A 17,950-nucleotide genomic window follows, 5' to 3' on the forward strand; every position below is an offset into this window, starting at 1 on the left:
GATTATGTCAACGAATGGGATTTGCCGTGGAGGCGTGGACAATGCATACCTTGGGTGGATGATGATGATGCGATTGGAGCAGACGGGGTTTCCTTGCGAAGACAGTCAAAGGTTTCGCTTTTATTTGTTGGCAAACGAAGGTGCTTATTCATGGAGGATGTGTTTCCACCCTTACAAGCAATCAGCTTGTCACAGATTTGGCATTTGGCTAAAGGCTTGTCTTTCACTTTGGTGAAGTGAAGCCAAGCTTTTGAGCGTTTCAGACGTTCAGCCATCCTGTCGCTTCACTTCCTCCTGTGTCTGTGTTCGCAATCGCAACCAAATGAATGATCAAAGGAGCAGTGAAAAGGGGGCGTGTCGCATCACGCCTGATGCACGTGATTCAATCCTTAATCGAATTAAAAGTTGTATTACAGTCACTCACGTGCGCGACACGGCAGCACACAGGCTTGACTGAGTCAGTGACAGGGCGCTTCACAGCGAATCCAGCGCACAGATCAGAGAGGGGAAACACTAGGCGCAGCAGACCAGCAGCACAGCGCAGCGGCCACTACTCGATAACAGTATCGATAAGGTCGGACCTTATTGATTTTCGGGTTTCGGCTTATCGATACCCGGGTCCTTACGGACCCGGGTATCGAGTCCCATCCCTACCGATGACGTCACAATTGTTTGAGTGACATCACTGATGACATGACATCATCAGTGATGTCATAAATGGCGATGAGGCTGCTATTTGGGGAAGGCAAAATTCAACACGGGGAAAGTGAAGTTCAGGTCAGGATTCCTCTGGGGAAATTTCTGAGACTTTTCCTAACCGACAAAATTGATGTGGTGACAAAGACAACCCTCTGAAAGGTCGCCCTACATCATATATTCATGTTTGTCACAAATCTCAGGATCAGAGGGAAGAAGTCAAGGGTCCTTATGATCCCATTGAAGCTGTAGTTTGCCAATATCAGCACAGCGGTTTCGTAGCCATGGCTCACCAGAGAGGAGTCAACAGTCTGCAGTTCAACCAGGACCAGAGTTGTTTCTGTTGTGCCATGGAGACTGGGGTCAGGATCTACAATGTGGAACCCCTGATGGAGAAAGGACACCTAGACCACGAGCAGGTGGGCAGTGTTGCCCAGTGCTCCATGCTGCATTGATCCAACCTGTTGGCTGTAGTTGGAGGTGGAGTCAATCCCAAGTTCTCCGAGATATCTGTGCTGGTCTGGGATGATGCCCGGGAGGCACGGGATCCTAAGGACAAGCTGGTGCTGGAGTTTACCTTCACCAAGCCTGTTCTAGCTGTCCGTATGAGGCATGACAAGATTATCATTGTTTTAAAAAAACAGGATCTATGTGTACAGCTTTCCAGACAGCCCCGTGAAACTGTTTGAGTTTGACACCAGAGACAACCCCAAAGGACTGTGTGATGTGTGTCCTAGTCTGGAGAAAGAGCAGCTCGTCTTTCCCGGTCACAAATGTGGCAGCTTGCAGCTGGTTGATTTGTCCAACGCCAAGCCTGGCACATCCTCTGCCCCATTCACCATCAACGCACACCAGAGTGAGATAGCCTGCGTGTCGCTGAACCAACCTGGGAGTGTGGCAGCATCGGCCTCCCGCTAAGGAACCCTCATCCGCCTGTTTGACACAACAAGTCGAGACAAGCTGGTGGAGCTACGCAGGGGAACTGACCCGGCTACTCTCTACTGCATCCACTTCAGCCATGACTCCTCCTTCCTGTGCGCCTCCAGTGACAAGGGCACAGTGCACATCTTTGCACTGAAAGACACCAAACTGAACCGACGCTCTGCATTGGCTCGTGTTGGGAAGGTGGGCCCTGTCATTGGTCAGTACGTGGACAGCCAGTGGTCTTTGGCCAGCTTCACCGTGCCAGCTGAGTGTGCCTGCATTTGTGCATTTGTGCCTGTATTTGTGCATCCATTTGATTTGAAAACGTGATTTCCCTTGTTCTTTTGATTATATATAAAGGACTTGGACGTGCTATATAAACATCATGGAAGTCTTTAAGAAACAATTAAGTTATCCTTTATTTATCCCCATGGGGAAATTCATCCTCTGCATTTGACCCATCCTCTACTAGGAACCTTCCTAGAGCTAGGAGCAGTGAGCAGCCGCAGTGCAGTGCCCAGGGGACCAACTTATTTTTGCCATTGCCTTGGTCAGGGGCACTGACTGGAGTATTAACCCTAACATACATGTCTTTTTTGGTGGTGGGAGGAAACCCACATGAACACGGGGAGCAGCCTGCCCTCCAACTGGATACGACCCACAACATCGTTTGTACAAGCAGCCGTTTCAACGTTAAGTGGCCTCTAGCGGTCATGTGACCAGTCATGTGACCATCCCCATGTCCTCAGGGCCTACTGCCATGCAGGTGGGGTCGTCAAAAAGGGCCTTTCTGTGTGGAGTTTGCATGTTCTCCCCGTGCTCCCATGGGCTTTCCTCCAGATAGGAAGCCTCTGCTAAAAAAACATGCAAAAAAAGAAAAGGAAAGAAAGGAGGGAAGGAGGGAAGAAAGGAAGGAATTGGATGAGGGTGATTGTTAATTGGTCAATTGTTAACAGCACAGCAACAGCACATGTCAGTTATAAGGACATCATCCTCAAAGAGATACATGTTGCCTTCATTCAGACAAAGTAGCCACATGGTCACTGATGAAAATACTACAACAATGGTTTAAACTTTAAGGGAAAGAACAAAATATAGAAAATCAACTTCTTATTCTAAAAATTAAAAGAAACAAGAAATATTTTACATTTATTTCCAAATGTACCGTTTTCCCACTAGATGGCACTGTGACATTAAGTTTAATCAGGTGGCTGCAGTGGCTGATATGTAAGGGTTAATGCACGACGAGGTGTACATTATCACTTTTTAAGGGACGACGCGAGAGGCGTGAACCTCGCCTCGGACGGTTGCCTCTGCGAAGTCCCTTAAAAAGTGATAATGTACACCTCGAAGTGCATTAACCCGCTTATACCATGGTCACTTGCCAACAAAACAATAAGACCAGTCATTTATATTTCCATGTATAATAAATGAAGCAATCTAAATGGCTAAATGTCTGTTATTCATACTGTAAATCAGTCTTCCACGAAATAAAATAGTCCCTCCCACCTCCACCCTCCGTTTTAAAGCCGACTCAAACGCTAACTTTATCACAGGAATGTGGGTTTAACGATGTTTTGCGTTCTACATTAAATGAAGACATTACCGTTTGGCCACTTGCTTTATTTTGTATGATAGATATGTATTGGCCAAGTATATTAACATTTAAGAGCGAAGAGTTTCAGGAAGTGACAGCAGCGGGGGTGTTGTATGTGTTGGGAATGGATTCAAGTGAAATGCAGAGAGAGTTGTCTCTCTCTCTCTCTCTCTCTCTGTCAAAGGCCCCGCAGAGGAAATCTCCTCTTTGTCGCCGAGAAGAGCCTGGTGACGCGAGGTTAGAAATCTCCGAAACGAAAATCAAAATTGTAAATAAGAGTTATTTTTGATAAACTGAGCACACAGGGGTGATTTAAATAGTTACTTTGACCGACTAAATTTTTTTCTCAACTTCCAAAATTGTCATATTAACCCTTAAAGGTACTGAGATTTAAACATACTGAAAAATATCTGTATCGGCCTCGAATACCCCATATCAGTCAATCCCTGATATGCAACATGTCTTTAAAACTGACTGTGCATCACAGTTTCATAGTGAGTGTATCATTCATTATTACTTTGTGTCTGTATGTTTTGTTGGTCCATTGTTTGAACAAATATTCATGTTTGATATTATTTCTTTTCTGTCAACATGTTACAATAAAGCATATATATTTGGAGATGTAGTATTGAATACATTCATACAAAACAAAACTAAGCTAAACACCAACAGTTTACCTGAGTTGAAGGAATCCATTGGAAGATCTTAGTAAAAGTTACAGACATTCACACATGGAGAACGATTCCCATCTCAACATGTCTCCCATATGGAAACAAAATATATTTTACATTATTTATTTTTGCCACAATGCATTTCAAATACATTTAGAATAGATGGGATCTTCAAAATACATTTTGAAAATGCATTTGATGCCATGCAAATCTTTTTATTTCTGTCTCTAAAATGTATTCTTACCTAAAATGCATTTGATCAAAATATATGCCGGATAACCCCGGCATGCAGATATGTGCAATATTTGAGGGAATTGTGCCTTTGATGATAAAAGCATGAGCATTGGCACAATGTTAGAGCATGACCTAAAGACAATTTTTACAACATGTTAGCAACTAAATACATATATCTGGAATTCAGGGAACGAAATTATAGTAGTAGCAGCGGTAGCAGCGAGTCTGTGGTCCGTGTGCTGTCCTGGTAGTCCATAGATAGACAAACTCGCCAAATGCAGGGGAATATATGGACGGGCCTCAGTCATGCTTAGTCATAAAATTGAAAATAAGTATATGTGTCAGGGGAGGTTATTAATGTATGGAAGGGAGGATGAGCCTGCCTTATTTTTTAGAAGAGATGGGGGATTTTATATATATATAATCTTATAAAATATGAATCAAATAAAATTCATGGTATTAATGATATTCTTAAAATTCTTCAACAGTGACAGTAGGGCACTGATGGAAAGGAGAGCAGCATGTATGTGCCCTCAGGGGTACCCTACATTAACATTACCCATGGATGTATTAAAATAACTGGATAGGGGACGTGCCACGCCCACCCTTGCATTCGGATGGAGGTTGCTGACTGGCGCATGAAGCCATCATGGGGGGTTTTTCTTCCTGGTTTTACTTTTCTGACCATGCGGCCCAAGGCGAAGTGCGCATGTGTGCCACATAAATAAAGATGGACGCCATTTGAGGTCCCGTTTAGTGAAGCCGCTGCATGTCAGATCGCCGCCCTGACGGCTGAATCCAGTATTAGGTCACAAGGCCCGCCCCCCCATGTTAGTGGATGGGAAAATCACAACCGAAATATTCACAGTAAACGTCAGATAATTTTTTTCCAAAGGTGGTTTGTATCATTTTAGATGCTATGCCTGTGCAAGTGGTAATTTTTCTGATCAGTTTGTTTTTAAAGGAGAATTTCGGTTTTTTACACCACAGTCCTCATTTCCAGCTTAAAATATGATGCTCTACTCACCGAAATATGTTTGGCTCCATTCGGATGCCCACGGAAGATTTTGAGCTCCGAGTAGTCTCCTCAAACAGGCTTGAGGGCAGACGGGGCAAGGTGCTTGCGCTCTGTAAATGTCACTTTTTCTGTCACATCGCGGCTCATTATGGTTGCAAATATAATTATGAGAACATGAAATCGATATCTAACTAACCATCGTCTGCTGGGAGTCCCGACAGCCCACTCCGTTTGCTGTCCGGGTGTCCATCACATAGATAGATCACATCTCCCGCTGCTGTTTGTTGTTGTCATATGTGGCATGATTCCACACGAGCGGTAATGGAATTGAAACGTCCATAATCTTGACATCAGATATCTATAATAATGCCAAGCTAAAACCTAAGCTAACAACATCACCGAGCGACTCAACTCTGATCTGCCCCGGATGGGGTCACAGTGCCCATCTTCCCCCTCTGTGAAACCACACTTCTTCAGAGAAACCACAGAAGGGGGAAGATAAGCACTGTAACCCCATCCGGGGCAGATCAATGCCGACTGCTGTGTTGTTGTTAGCTTAGCTTCTAGCTATTAGCTAAATAATTATATTTACAACCATAATGAACCGTGATCTGACATAAAAAGTGTCATTTACAGAGCGCGTGCAGCATGCCCCGCAGGCTCCCGTTCTAGCCCGTTTGAGGAGTGTACTCGGTGCGACAAATGTTCTGTGGGTATCCGAATGAACCCAAAAGTATTTGGGGGTAGAAAACATATTTTAAGCTGGAAATGAGGACCATGGTGTAAAAAACCGAAATTCTCCTTTAAGTAGTTATTTGACATATGAAAAGGGATAAAAATGGAAGATTGACAGCTGTGGCAGCCAGTCTCAAGCCGTCATTGGCTGGACATGCTCTCTTCTAGAACTAGCGTTAGTTTGACATAGACAGGACACAGTGCTGCTTTGTGCTTTCATGTAACGCTGCCTGGAGGTCTGGGTGGCTCTGCTGGGTGTGTGGGCCGGGACAGAGGCTCTTAGCACGGGTAGTGGCTCCCTGGAGGTCGGGGTGGCTCATGGGGTGGCTGTGCTGGCTACCAGACATATCAATGGAGCGCAATAAAAAGAACATTGTTTTGAGAAAGGTGCGCGAGGAATTAACGTTGGTTGGGGACTGAAGTAAGTTCCGAAAATATGTCTGTTTTATAAGTTACTCTAGCGTTTTTAACATAGCAATAGCGTTAGCCGCTTTCGCTAGTCAGCTGTTTTTCATTATTTATCGGCTTAATATTACTAACTTAACAACCGATAACGATAGCTGGAATAACACAATAAAATACACATATTTTCAGAACTTACCAGGTTGTCCAACTGCCAGGAAATGTGTTTTATAACATTAACTCCCGTCCCGGGTCAGATGGGGCCTAGTACGCAAGCACCAGCCATGAGCGAATTGCTAACGGGTTAGCCGTTAGCGTCACATTAACAGAGGTTTTATTTTTGGTATTAAAGCAACAAACGTTTTTATATGGATATCTCAGAGAAATGCTTTGACTGTGGGGATGTTCGTTCTTCACAAGCTCCTTTCTTAGCTGTTGTAAGGATATAGTTAAGAGAGACGAGACTAGGCAGCTAGGCTAACGTTACCACTGAGCTATATTAAATGGAACGTTACAGGCTGCGCTACCCACACTATACCAGTAAACAACGTAGCGTAAAGCGTCAAGGTTAGATTTGTAAAACCAACATTTGCTCCAAAAGGAATTAAATCATAAAGTTAATCAAAATGCCACGGAAACATTAAGCTAGCTTAATCAACACAGCAGTGCCTCGGATAATCCCCCCAGTGAGGCTGAGGGTGAGTGAGTGAGGCCTGCCTCCACTTCTGGTCCGGGCTGAGAGCGCTGAGAGCACTTATACTATACTATACTATACTATACTATACTATACTATTATACTCTACATTAGAAAGGTCAGAGGGTCGGGAAGCTCTCAGAGGTTCTAACTCAACGGGGGTACTGTGCAGATGGTTCACTGATTTTCGCTTCAAATACACATAGGCTACAGGGAGGAGATAGGGACATTCTCTCCATTCATATATCTCAGTGGTGTGCCATGACGTATTCCATGACGTCTCCCACCCCTCCCACCCATGGATGTAGATGTAGATGAAGAAAATACACACGTGTACCCGTGGCTCTTAGTGGCTTCTGAAGAAAAAATGCCCCATAAAAAAATATTTGATAATTAAAAGAGTCGTTTTAGACTTTGAGATACACCCGGAAAAATTTCCCCTGGGTTTAACAGCTGCCGGAGTCCCCATGCAAGTGGATGGGAATTTTCCTTTCTGGGCTGCATGGCGTCACGTGACTTGCAATACAGAGCTTCGCCAGCATGTTCAAATGGCTTCAAAGCCCAGCGCTATTCCTGGGGGCTTGACATTACCCCCTTGGGCATTTCATTTCCTTGGTAATTTATCTCATGCTAATCTATGATTGGTTGGTCAAACACTGGCACATTTTACAGTCAGACACAGAGTTATCCACGATTTTCAGAGATCCACCTCTGATTGCCTTTAAACGTGACCGTAATTTGAGAGACCATCTAGTATGTGTTATTCCCAGTTAATGAGAATGAGACAACTCAAAGGATCTTTAGTTGACTTTGTTTATTTCTTGTACAGCGTGTCTTTCAGCCCGCTGTCTGTGGCCACATTCGTATCTGGCGCATGCGCAATCGCCGCCCTCCCGTCATGCATCTCAACATCACATGACATCAACATCTATATGACACATCTTCCCCATCAAGACATTTTTTTTTTTTTCTTTTACATTTTTTTTTTTTTTCCCATGCTTTATACAAACAGGTTTCAAAACGCTTTGTCAACCAGAACAACTTAAATTCGCTCAATTAACCTCTGTGGAGCTTTTGAGGCTCTTCCCGACCTTCTTAACAAAATAATTTCAGGTGGACGTACAGGTGCCTTGTTTACAACTTCAGAACGTATGGGTGCCCTGTTTATCTCCTTGGGACTGTCCGAACTACAGACACTAGTGTTTTCATCTGAGGCATCTGTAACCTCCTGATTTTCTGCTTGCTCTAGCAGAGGCATTGGCACATGAAGAAGGTGTCTCCTGTTCCTTCTGTATGTCACTCCTTGTGGTGTTACAACATCATACGACCTGGGTGCCACACTTTTAAGTACTGTGGCCTCTATTCCCCAGTCTTTTCCATTATGCATTTTTACTCTATCATCTGGGCATAGGCTGCTCAATGCTCTTGCCCCTACGTCATAGCGTCTTTTCTGATCACACTTGTTTCTCTTTTTTGCTTGCTCCACCATTTTATGATGCTGCTGGTCTGACTCAGCTTGAAGAAGCATTGGTAACCTTGTTCTGATTTTTCTGTTGAATAACAGCTCTGCTGGTGACTGTCCATGTTTCATGGGGGTGGATCTATAATTTAGCAGAGCAAGATATGGATCAGTGTTGGAGTCCAATGCTTTTTTAATTAACAATTTGACTATTTTAACTCCGTTCTCTACCAACCCATTTGACTGTGGGTATAATGGACTAGAAGTAACATGCTTAAACCCATATTCCTCAGCAAAGCTTCTGAAGGCTTGGCAGCTGAACTGAGGTCCATTGTCTGACCGTACTGTATCTGGTATTCCATGACGTGCGAAGAACGACTTGATGTGGGCCATCACTGTGCTGGCGGTCGTATCCTTCAGTACAGCCATTTCTGGGTAATAAGAGTAATAATCCATTAATAGTACATACTCTTTTCCGTGCAATGTGAAGAGATCTATTCCTACTTTACTCCATGGTTTTAGCTGTTCATCTTGCTCGACCCACATCGGCTCTTTGTGCTGTTTATTCCTGTACTTCAGACATGTTTCACAGCTCCTGACTGTGTCTTCTATTGCACTATTCATTTCAATAATGAGAGACTAGAAGAAAGGTATAACAAACTTTAATGAATGGACGAACAACATTTAGATTTGGCGTATGACTCCATGATGTGATGTCGCTCCTCCTGAGCAAGAGGAGGTCGTCACTGATGTATAGGATAGAGAACCCCCCATAGGGAGTTCTACAGGAGTCATGACATGGTGGTGTTCAGGGGAGGAGGAGGGTCGAAACAACTGCAGCGGCGTAGAATCAGCAACTGCGGGTGACACACAAGGTGAGTTACACACAGACAAATACCAAGGGCCTGATGGGGGATCAGGCTGAGGGTAACCTGGACAGAGCAAACGAGCTGAACAACTTTTTCAACAGATTCAGCGGCACAGGACCCTCAGCTGGCTCACCCTCTGCCCCCAGCCACTCTGCCCCCCCCCCTGCCTCCCTGCCCCCACAGTCGTTTCACTCTCTTTCCTCTCTCTCAACCAGCTCACTCAGGGCCACCACTCCCCCCCCTTACGACCCTCCCCCCTCCCAACAGAGACTTCAAGAAGCACCACCATCCCCACCCGCTGATCCCCCCTCTACCCCCCCTACCCCCACCACCAGACTGTCTGTCACCAACAAACAGGTGAGGCGACAGCTGGGGAGGCTTAACCAGAACAAGGCAGCCGGTCCGGATGGTATCTGCCCCAGGGTCCTGAAGACCTGTGCAGAACAGCTATGTGGGGTTCTACAGCACCTCTTCAACCTTAGCCTGAGCCAGGAGAGGGTTCCGGTGCTGTGGAAGACCTCCTGCCTTGTTCCGGTTCCTAAGAAGCCCTCTCCATCTGCCCTGAATGACTTTCGACCGGTGGCCTTGACATCACACATCATGAAGGTCCTGGAGAGACTGATGCTGGCTCATCTCAGACCCCAGGTGAACTCCTACCTGGACCCACTGCAATTTGCGTACCGCCCCTGGGTTGGAGTCGACGACGCCATCATCTACCTGCTCCAGCGAGCCCACTCTCACCTCAACACAGCAGGCAGCACTGTGAGGATGATGTTCTTTGATTTCTCCAGTGCTTTCAACACCATCCAGCCTGCACTACTGCGTGAGAAGCTTCAAAGGATGCAGGTGGACGCCTCCACAACCTCCTGGATTATCGACTACCTGACAGACAGACCACAGTTTGTGCGACTGGAGGGATGTGTGTCCGACCGGGTGGTCAGCAGCACAGGAGCACCACAGGGGACTGTCTTCTCACCTTTCCTCTTCATCCTATACACCTCTGACATCCAATACAACTCAACATCCTGCCATCTGCAGAAATATTCAGATGACTCTGTAGTTGTGGGGTGTGTCAGAGATGGAGAGGAGGAGGAGTACAGGGATCTGGTGAGCCGCTTTGTGGACTGGTGTGGAGAAAACCACCTCCTCCTTAACGTGTCCAAAACCAGGGAGATGGTTGTGGACTTCAGGAGGACCAGCACTGAGCCGATCCCTATCTCCATCGGGGGTGAGGAGGTGGTGAGTGTGGACAGCTATAAATACCTGGGTGTTCACCTGGACAAAAAACTGGACTGGAGATGTAACACCGAGGCTGTCTACAAGAAGGGGCAGAGCAGACTCTATTTCCTGAGGAGGCTCAGATCCTTCAACGTGTGCAGCAAGATGCTGCATATCTTTTATCAGTCTGTGGTAGCAAGCGCAATTCTCTTTGCAGCCACCTGCTGGGGCAACTGCATCAGAGCCAGCGACTCTAACAAACTGAACAAACTTTTTAGGAGAGCGGGCTCTGTGCTGGGGACCACTCTGGAGCCCCTGGAGGTGGTTGTGGAGGGAAGGATGCTACAAAAAATACTCAAAATCATGGATGACACGACACACCCCCTTTACGACCTGCTGGCTGGACAACGGAGCGGTTTCAGTCAGAGGCTCCGTCAGCTTCCCTGTAGCAAGGAGCGTTACAGGAGGTCTTTCGTACCCACCGCAATAACAATTTACAATAACTCCTGGACACGCAGAGAGAGGAGGGCCCTCCTCTCCCTACCGCCCCCTCCCCTCCCGCCCTCCTGAACATTGAATCCTATGCACTGTACACATGCCCACATTGCACACTAACTATGTATAGTATGTATAGTCATATCAATCATTATATAAATAACAAACTGTACAGCTCTAGTTTAGTTTTAGAAATAATAGGAATATAAATAATAGTATTATTCAATACTATTTAGGAGTATTTTTAGTTGATTTAATTTAATTTACCTACAGTTTCTGGGAAACGTAAGATGTAAAGGCGGTATTAGTAAAGTGGTATATATTGTATATTGTATATTTTCGCGTATTGGTTTGTTTCTTTTCTTATTGCAATATTTTAATACTGCTGTTTCTGCACCTTACCTTAGTTGTGTAATTTTTTTTATTTGTGTAACTTTTTTATTGTTTAATTGTTTAATGTCATTGATGCTCTTGTCATTGATGCTCTTGTCACTGTCATTGATGCTACTGCTGCTGTAACGCCAGAATTTCCCCTCGGGGATGAATAAAGTACTCTATCTATCTATCTATCTGATATGAGCTACTACTCCATTCATAAGATACTCCATTCAAGTGATTGGCCAGCAGGCCAGAGCGAGGGAAAGCGTGGGACACAGTGATTGGACAGGATTGAAGGGGGCGTGTCTATTTATGACTGAGTGACATGACCTGAACAGGGCGTTGGCTGCAGGGGAAATAAAGATGAATGGAAGGAATCAATGAATGAATGAATAAGATAGTTTAATCAGGTATTGACTAAGGTAGCCTTCATTATTGAAAATTGTCTGAGACATCATTTTTGGCCAGTACAGTACATCTTTTGCACGTCTTTTACATTTTTCCATTCCCAAATGGCCCTCATGTATTTTCTTTAACATGTCTTTTTGCAAAACTTCTGGAACCACAATCCTAGAACCCTTGAATAAAACATTGTCTATGACAGACAGCTCTTCTGTGAAGTCACTATAGGGTGCAGGGATAGATCTTAATGGCCAGTCACATGTTATGCCTCTCATTACTTTTTTTAGAACTTCATTGTTTGCCGTGACTCGGGCCATTTCTTCCCACATTCTATCTGAGACTGGGCAACTCTTTCTCACCAAATTTACATGTATGATTTCTTTATGTTCATATTCAATATTTGGTGCAGTACTATCATAAGCACGTGACAGTGTGTCCGCTACGAGCAGCTCTTTTCCTGGGCTGTATTCTAGCTGGATGTCGTATTTCTGCATGCCCAGGAACAGTCGTTGGTGGTGTGTCAGCTAGACCCCGTTTGGCAATGGTGACCAGAGGCTTGTGGTCCGTTTCAGCCCACACTGATTTACCATAGATGAATACATGAAACTTCTCACAAGCATACGCTAGGGCCAGAGCCTCCTTCTCTATCTGTGCATAATTGCACTCAGCTGCAGTGAGAGCTCTAGATGCATATGCTACGGGCCTCCACCTGTCACCATACTGCTGCAGGAGCACCGATCCTATACCTGATTTTGAGGCGTCTGCTGAAATCTTAGTTTTACGTTTTTCGTCATAGAACTTGAGGACTGGGGCCCCCATGATGAGTTGTTTTAGATCCTCAAACTCTTTATCGTGATTGCTGTTCCAACACCATTCAGTCGTGTTACACAGTAGGCTCCTCATTTGGGCAGTGTGTGCTGTTAGATTGGGCACAAATTTGCCTACATAGTTTATCATACCCAGGAAACGTTGTACACCCTCTTTGTCAGTAGGTGGCGGCATGTTTTTGATTGCTGTCACTCTGGTCTGAGTTATCTGGACTCCTTCTGCTGTCAGCATTTCTCCTAGGAAGGTTATTTTTTCTTTTCTGTATTCACATTTTTTTGCGTTTAGCTTTAGCCCATGTAATCGAGCAGCTTCTAAAGCTTGCTTTAGCCTGGCATCATGTTACTCAATTGTGGATCCACTGATCAGTATGTCGTCTATATAAACCTTTGTGCCTGGCACTCTCTCAAATATTTGTTGTAGGCTACCGTCCTGTGAAAGACCTCAGGGGCGGAGGCTAAGCCAAAAGGTAGTCTCTTAAAAAGTAGCGCCCAAAAGGGGTGTTAAACGTGCAGATCCTGGCGCTTTCTTTGTCTAGACCTACTTGCCAGAACCCCGAAGAGGCGTCTAGTTTAGAGAAGTACTTGGCCCCTGCTAAATCTCCGAAGATCTCCCCCCTGGTTGGAAGTTGAAAGTGTTCTATTTTTATATATTCATTTAGTTCCTTCGGGTCTATGCAAAGCCGTAACGGCTAGTCTGGTCTCTCTACTATTACTAGAGAGTGCACCCATTCTGTGGGCTCTTCTACTTTTTCTATTATATCTAGTGATTATAGTCGCTGTAACTCAGCCTTGAGTCTCTCTCTTAGGGCCAGTGGTACCCTTCTAGGTGCATGGATCACTGGTGTGTAATTATCCTTTAACTGTATTTTGTGCGTTACCCCGAGTTTTCCTATTCCTTCAAAAACGTCACTGTATTCATCTTCAACATTTTGTATTTCTCTTTCATTTACCTTATGTATTCGTTTCACCAGCCCTAGTACTGTACTTGCTTTTAATCCTAGGATGGACGCTCTTTTCCCTTTAACTATGATAAATTCCATCATGTGTGTCTTATGACCATCTTTCAACCTCATTTTGCATTTCCCCACATGGGGTATGACCTCCCCGTTATATGCCCTCAGTCTCACTCTAGTCGCCGTGTCAATCCGCGGCTTTACCTGGAGATTCTGCAGTTCAGTCTCCGGTATGACGTTCGCCTGGGCTCCAGTGTCCACTTTGAAGTCAATGTCTGTCCCATTTACGTTGTAGGTTTCCGTCCAGTCCTCGTCTTCTGGTACTGTAACACCTACAGAATCGACAAAGAGCTCCTCTATGTCGTCCTCGTCTGGATCCTGGACCTGCCGGATGCGGTTCATTCTCCTGTCTCGGGTCGGTCTCCTCTGCCTGCACACGCGTGCAAAGTGGTTCTTCATGCCGCAGACTCGACATTCCTTCCCGAATGCCGGACACTGCCGAGGCCGGTGTTCACCTCCGCAGTTGCCGCATGGGCGCGCTTGCTGCTCCCGATGAGTGGTGTCCTCTCTCGTGGCTTGCTTCGCCTGCCTGTCGCTCCTTCTGTTCTCCACCGTCTCTATTCTGAATTCGGCCCCGGCCATGATGCCGCCGTCCATGGATTTCAGGCGATTCTGAGATACTTCCCTGGCTTGGCATATTTGTATAGCCCTTTCTAGCGTCAGATCTGTTTCTCCCAGCAGCTTCTCCCTGAGTCCTTTATCTCTCACACCCATCACTATTCGGTCTCTGGTTAGGGAGTCTGCCAGGTCCCCAAAGTTGCATGACTGACTCTTCAGTTTCAAGTCTGTCACAAACTCTTCTACTGACTCTGTCTCAGTCTGGTTCTTGCTGTTGAACACATATCTTTCATATGTTTCATTTCGTTTTGGCGTACAGAAACGTTCAAACTTTCCTATTACCAGGTCATAGTCCTTCTGATCACCCTCGGACAGCTGAAAGCTATTGAAGAGGTCTATGGCTTCGGTTCCTGCGACCGTCAGAAGCAGCGCGATCTTCTGCGGGTCCTCTTTTTCTGTCGCCCCTGTTGCAGTTAGATATAGCGTGAAACGTTGCTTGAAACGTCTCCATTGTTCTTCTACGTTCCCAGTCAACTTGAGCTCGGCGGGAGGCTTTAGCGATTCCATCTTCCGCTTCTGCCGAGCTAGCCACAATCTGTTAGCTGGGCTAGCTTGTCCACACCGGTGCTATGGTGGCTAACGTTAGCTTCACGTGCCGACGCTAGTAATTACTCACGAGCTGCCGCTCCTGGCTTCACTGCTGGCCGGCGAGTGTAAGGCGAGTTTGTGTACTCCTGGTACCATGTGTTATTCCCAGTTAATGAGAATGAGACAACTCAAAGGATCTTTAGTTGACTTTGTTTATTTCTTGTACAGCGTGTCTTTCAGCCCGCTGTCTGTGGCCACATTCGTATCTGGCGCATGCGCAGTCGCCGCCCTCCCGTCATGCATCTCAACATCACATGACATCAACATCTATATGACACATAGTACACGCACAATTTACTAGTAAGAACACAGTTGGTCTACCAATACAGTCATTACTCAGCCCAATTCCAAATGGCAATTACCGCTGTGGCCACTGTGCCCAGTGCAACAGCACAGCTAAGAGCTCCCACTTCAGTCACCCTCACACAGGAACATTATTTCCCATTAAAAGTGTCATCACCTGTGCATCTACTTATGTTGTTTACATGCTCCGTTGCCCTTGTGGTCTCGCTTATGTAGGCAAGACGACGAGACAATTAAAGCTGAGAATTAGTGAACACAAGAGCACGATACGCAGTAATGACAGAAATTATCCTGTTTCGGTCCATTTTAATGATATGAGACATGACATATCTACACTTCGTTTCTATGGTCTAGATAGAAGAACTAAGGGTGCCACCTAGAGGTGGTGACATGGATCTGCTTTTGAAAAGAAGAGAAGTTTATTGGATTTTCACTTTGCAGACTTTTACCACTTTAATGTGATGACCTGACAGTAATAGATAGATTTACACAACAGTAGCTGCTATATCTTCCCCTTCTTCTTTTTATTTACTTTTGATCAAGCAGTAGCTCACAGTCGTTGCATTGTATTACGCGATGCGCGAGCCAACAGGACTTTCCACAACACGAGTTGAGAGCGGGTGGTGCGCGCGGAGACTGAAATCTCCGCAAACACTGGGATACTGCAACGTCTCGGCTGCACGCGGTTACAGACGGCATGGATGTGCAAGTAAGTCAATTAAGTTCAAGTTATCCGGGTCTTCTAGTAAATCCGGCGTGCAAATGGTCCACCAAGCAGCGCTATTTTTTCGTATTAATATGTTTCATGCTGCATAGACTGTCATTTTTCCAAATAAAAACGGCGACCTTAAACTGTCACATTTTTAAACTGAATTTGGCCTGTGAATCCACGGCTGACAGGGAGCTCATTTTTGAAGCTAGAGTGATACTCTTTATACCATATGAAAGTAGAAGAAATAAGGAATCTATGGGACCAAGCATGTCAACCTAGCATTTCGGGAAGGGGGTAAATAACGCTGTAGCTGATAGTCACTCCCCCTGTCTTTACTACAGCTACTGTCAACAATACAGTAGCGGAGTGGTTTTGTTTGATTTATTCATCAAACCTTTTACTGACAAACTAACTGTAAATAGCTTACTTTATTTTGAGGTGCATTGCATTGCTCAGCCAGAACTTATTCCCAGATCAACTCTGTTTCTCCTGGGCCTAAAATGCACCAGATGACAGCTGTTTAATCCATCTAATTTGTTTGTTTAAATAATGCAATTGTTTAATCAATGTGCAACAATTCACCAGCTTCTCACAACAGTTGTAGCCTATAAGCAAGTGGTTTTCAAAGGGGGGTCCCCAGCAAAAAGGGGGGATAATCTATTTTCACTATAATTCCATCCATAATTAACACAATCTAAGCTAGTGTAGAAGTGAGTAACTAAGCTAATAATAACCATAACAGCACAAATAATTGACAAAATCTCGAAATAAATATACAGTATTTACTCTGAGAAATGAAATGATGAGAAAAGGAACAATTATTGATGGTTAAAACTGAATAATGACATCACAACAGTCTAATCCTAATGCTAAATTAAACTGAGATATTCTTAAAACTGCAAAAGAAAAGAAAAAACTTGCTTGCTTTCAAGCTCAGGAGGTACATACATACTTACACACAACTCCTGTATAACTCATGTGTCTGTCCTGTGTCTGTCTATGCTTCTGGTGTTTGGGGTTTCTGTGAACATACAAGCTGTAACACTGTGCATCACAGAGCCATCTAGGAGTTCATAAATTCACCTCAGTTCTGGCCATTAGTGGAGATATGGGTTGGGAATCCCCAAGCATCAGACACAGAGTTCAAATCCTTCGACTATAGAATAGACTTGTGAGAATGTCTGACCAAAGACTCACTAAGAAGATATTTAATTGGGACACTGCCCATACAGTAGTATCAAGCGCAAATTTAGCATTTGCGCTCGTTTAACGCGTGCACAATGCAAATTGGGGGTGGGCACAAGCGCATGCCTGTTATAATTGTACTGGGCATAGGCGTGCCACATGCCAAAGCAGGCGTTTCAGCGCTAAAATGTAGGGATAGATGGCATTATCCTATCGTCAGCAGCGCACAATTACTTTGGGCTAGAGCTTTGAAAAGGACCTCTTACGCGCTAAATACCTCGCTGCGCTGGGAGCGCACCATAATCTCCGAGCAGCGCAGCTGCTGCTAAAATTGGGTAACCAGCAGATTATTCGGTCAGGCAATCAACTATAATTCACTGAGAAACTTTTATCACATTGCAAGGAGGGATTATGGTAAATTAATTGAGAAAACTTGTAGATTGTAGCGTACTTGCAATAGGCTACTCACCTTCACCTGCTATAACCCGGAGGGTCGTTGGCATCACAGCCGATCTGGCACAAGCCTCGGCACGAGTCGAGTTTTAATTGAGTCCATTGTAAATCCTCAAATCTTTTCTTTTGTCTCTGCCGTTTACCCGCTGCAAACACGTTTCTATTGTCCCACCCCAGTCAACAAAATAACCAGAATTGCAATAAACTCAGATGTTTTTAACAGGTGTATGATGTGATGGTGTCGTTATGAGATAGGGATAATAACAGTCAATAGGCCTACACCTATCCAAATTACGCATGGGAAGAATTACAGCATGCTATTACTGCAGCAAGATGGGAATCTGGTTTGATTGATGTAACGCCCAGGCATTGCCAGGCCACACCTGTGAATAATTCTGGTGGTTAACACCGCCCAAATCCCGTTTGTGCCGTGCATAAATGATTTGGCACGCGTCTAAT

The 17,950-nt window shown here is 45.0% G+C and overlaps 1 pseudogene across 1 annotated transcript; it reads left to right on the top strand.

Moving 5' to 3' along the window:
• Positions 1-980: 980 nt before the first annotated feature.
• Positions 981-1,950, top strand: LOC310778000 (WD repeat domain phosphoinositide-interacting protein 4 pseudogene; annotated as a pseudogene). Its single transcript has one exon. The product of its transcript is annotated as a WD repeat domain phosphoinositide-interacting protein 4 pseudogene (transcript).
• The last annotated feature ends 16,000 nt before the right edge of the window (positions 1,951-17,950 follow it).

This window comes from Poromitra crassiceps (assembly GCF_964638095.1).
Source record: "Poromitra crassiceps genome assembly, chromosome: 6".
Lineage (NCBI taxonomy): Eukaryota > Metazoa > Chordata > Actinopteri > Beryciformes > Melamphaidae > Poromitra > Poromitra crassiceps.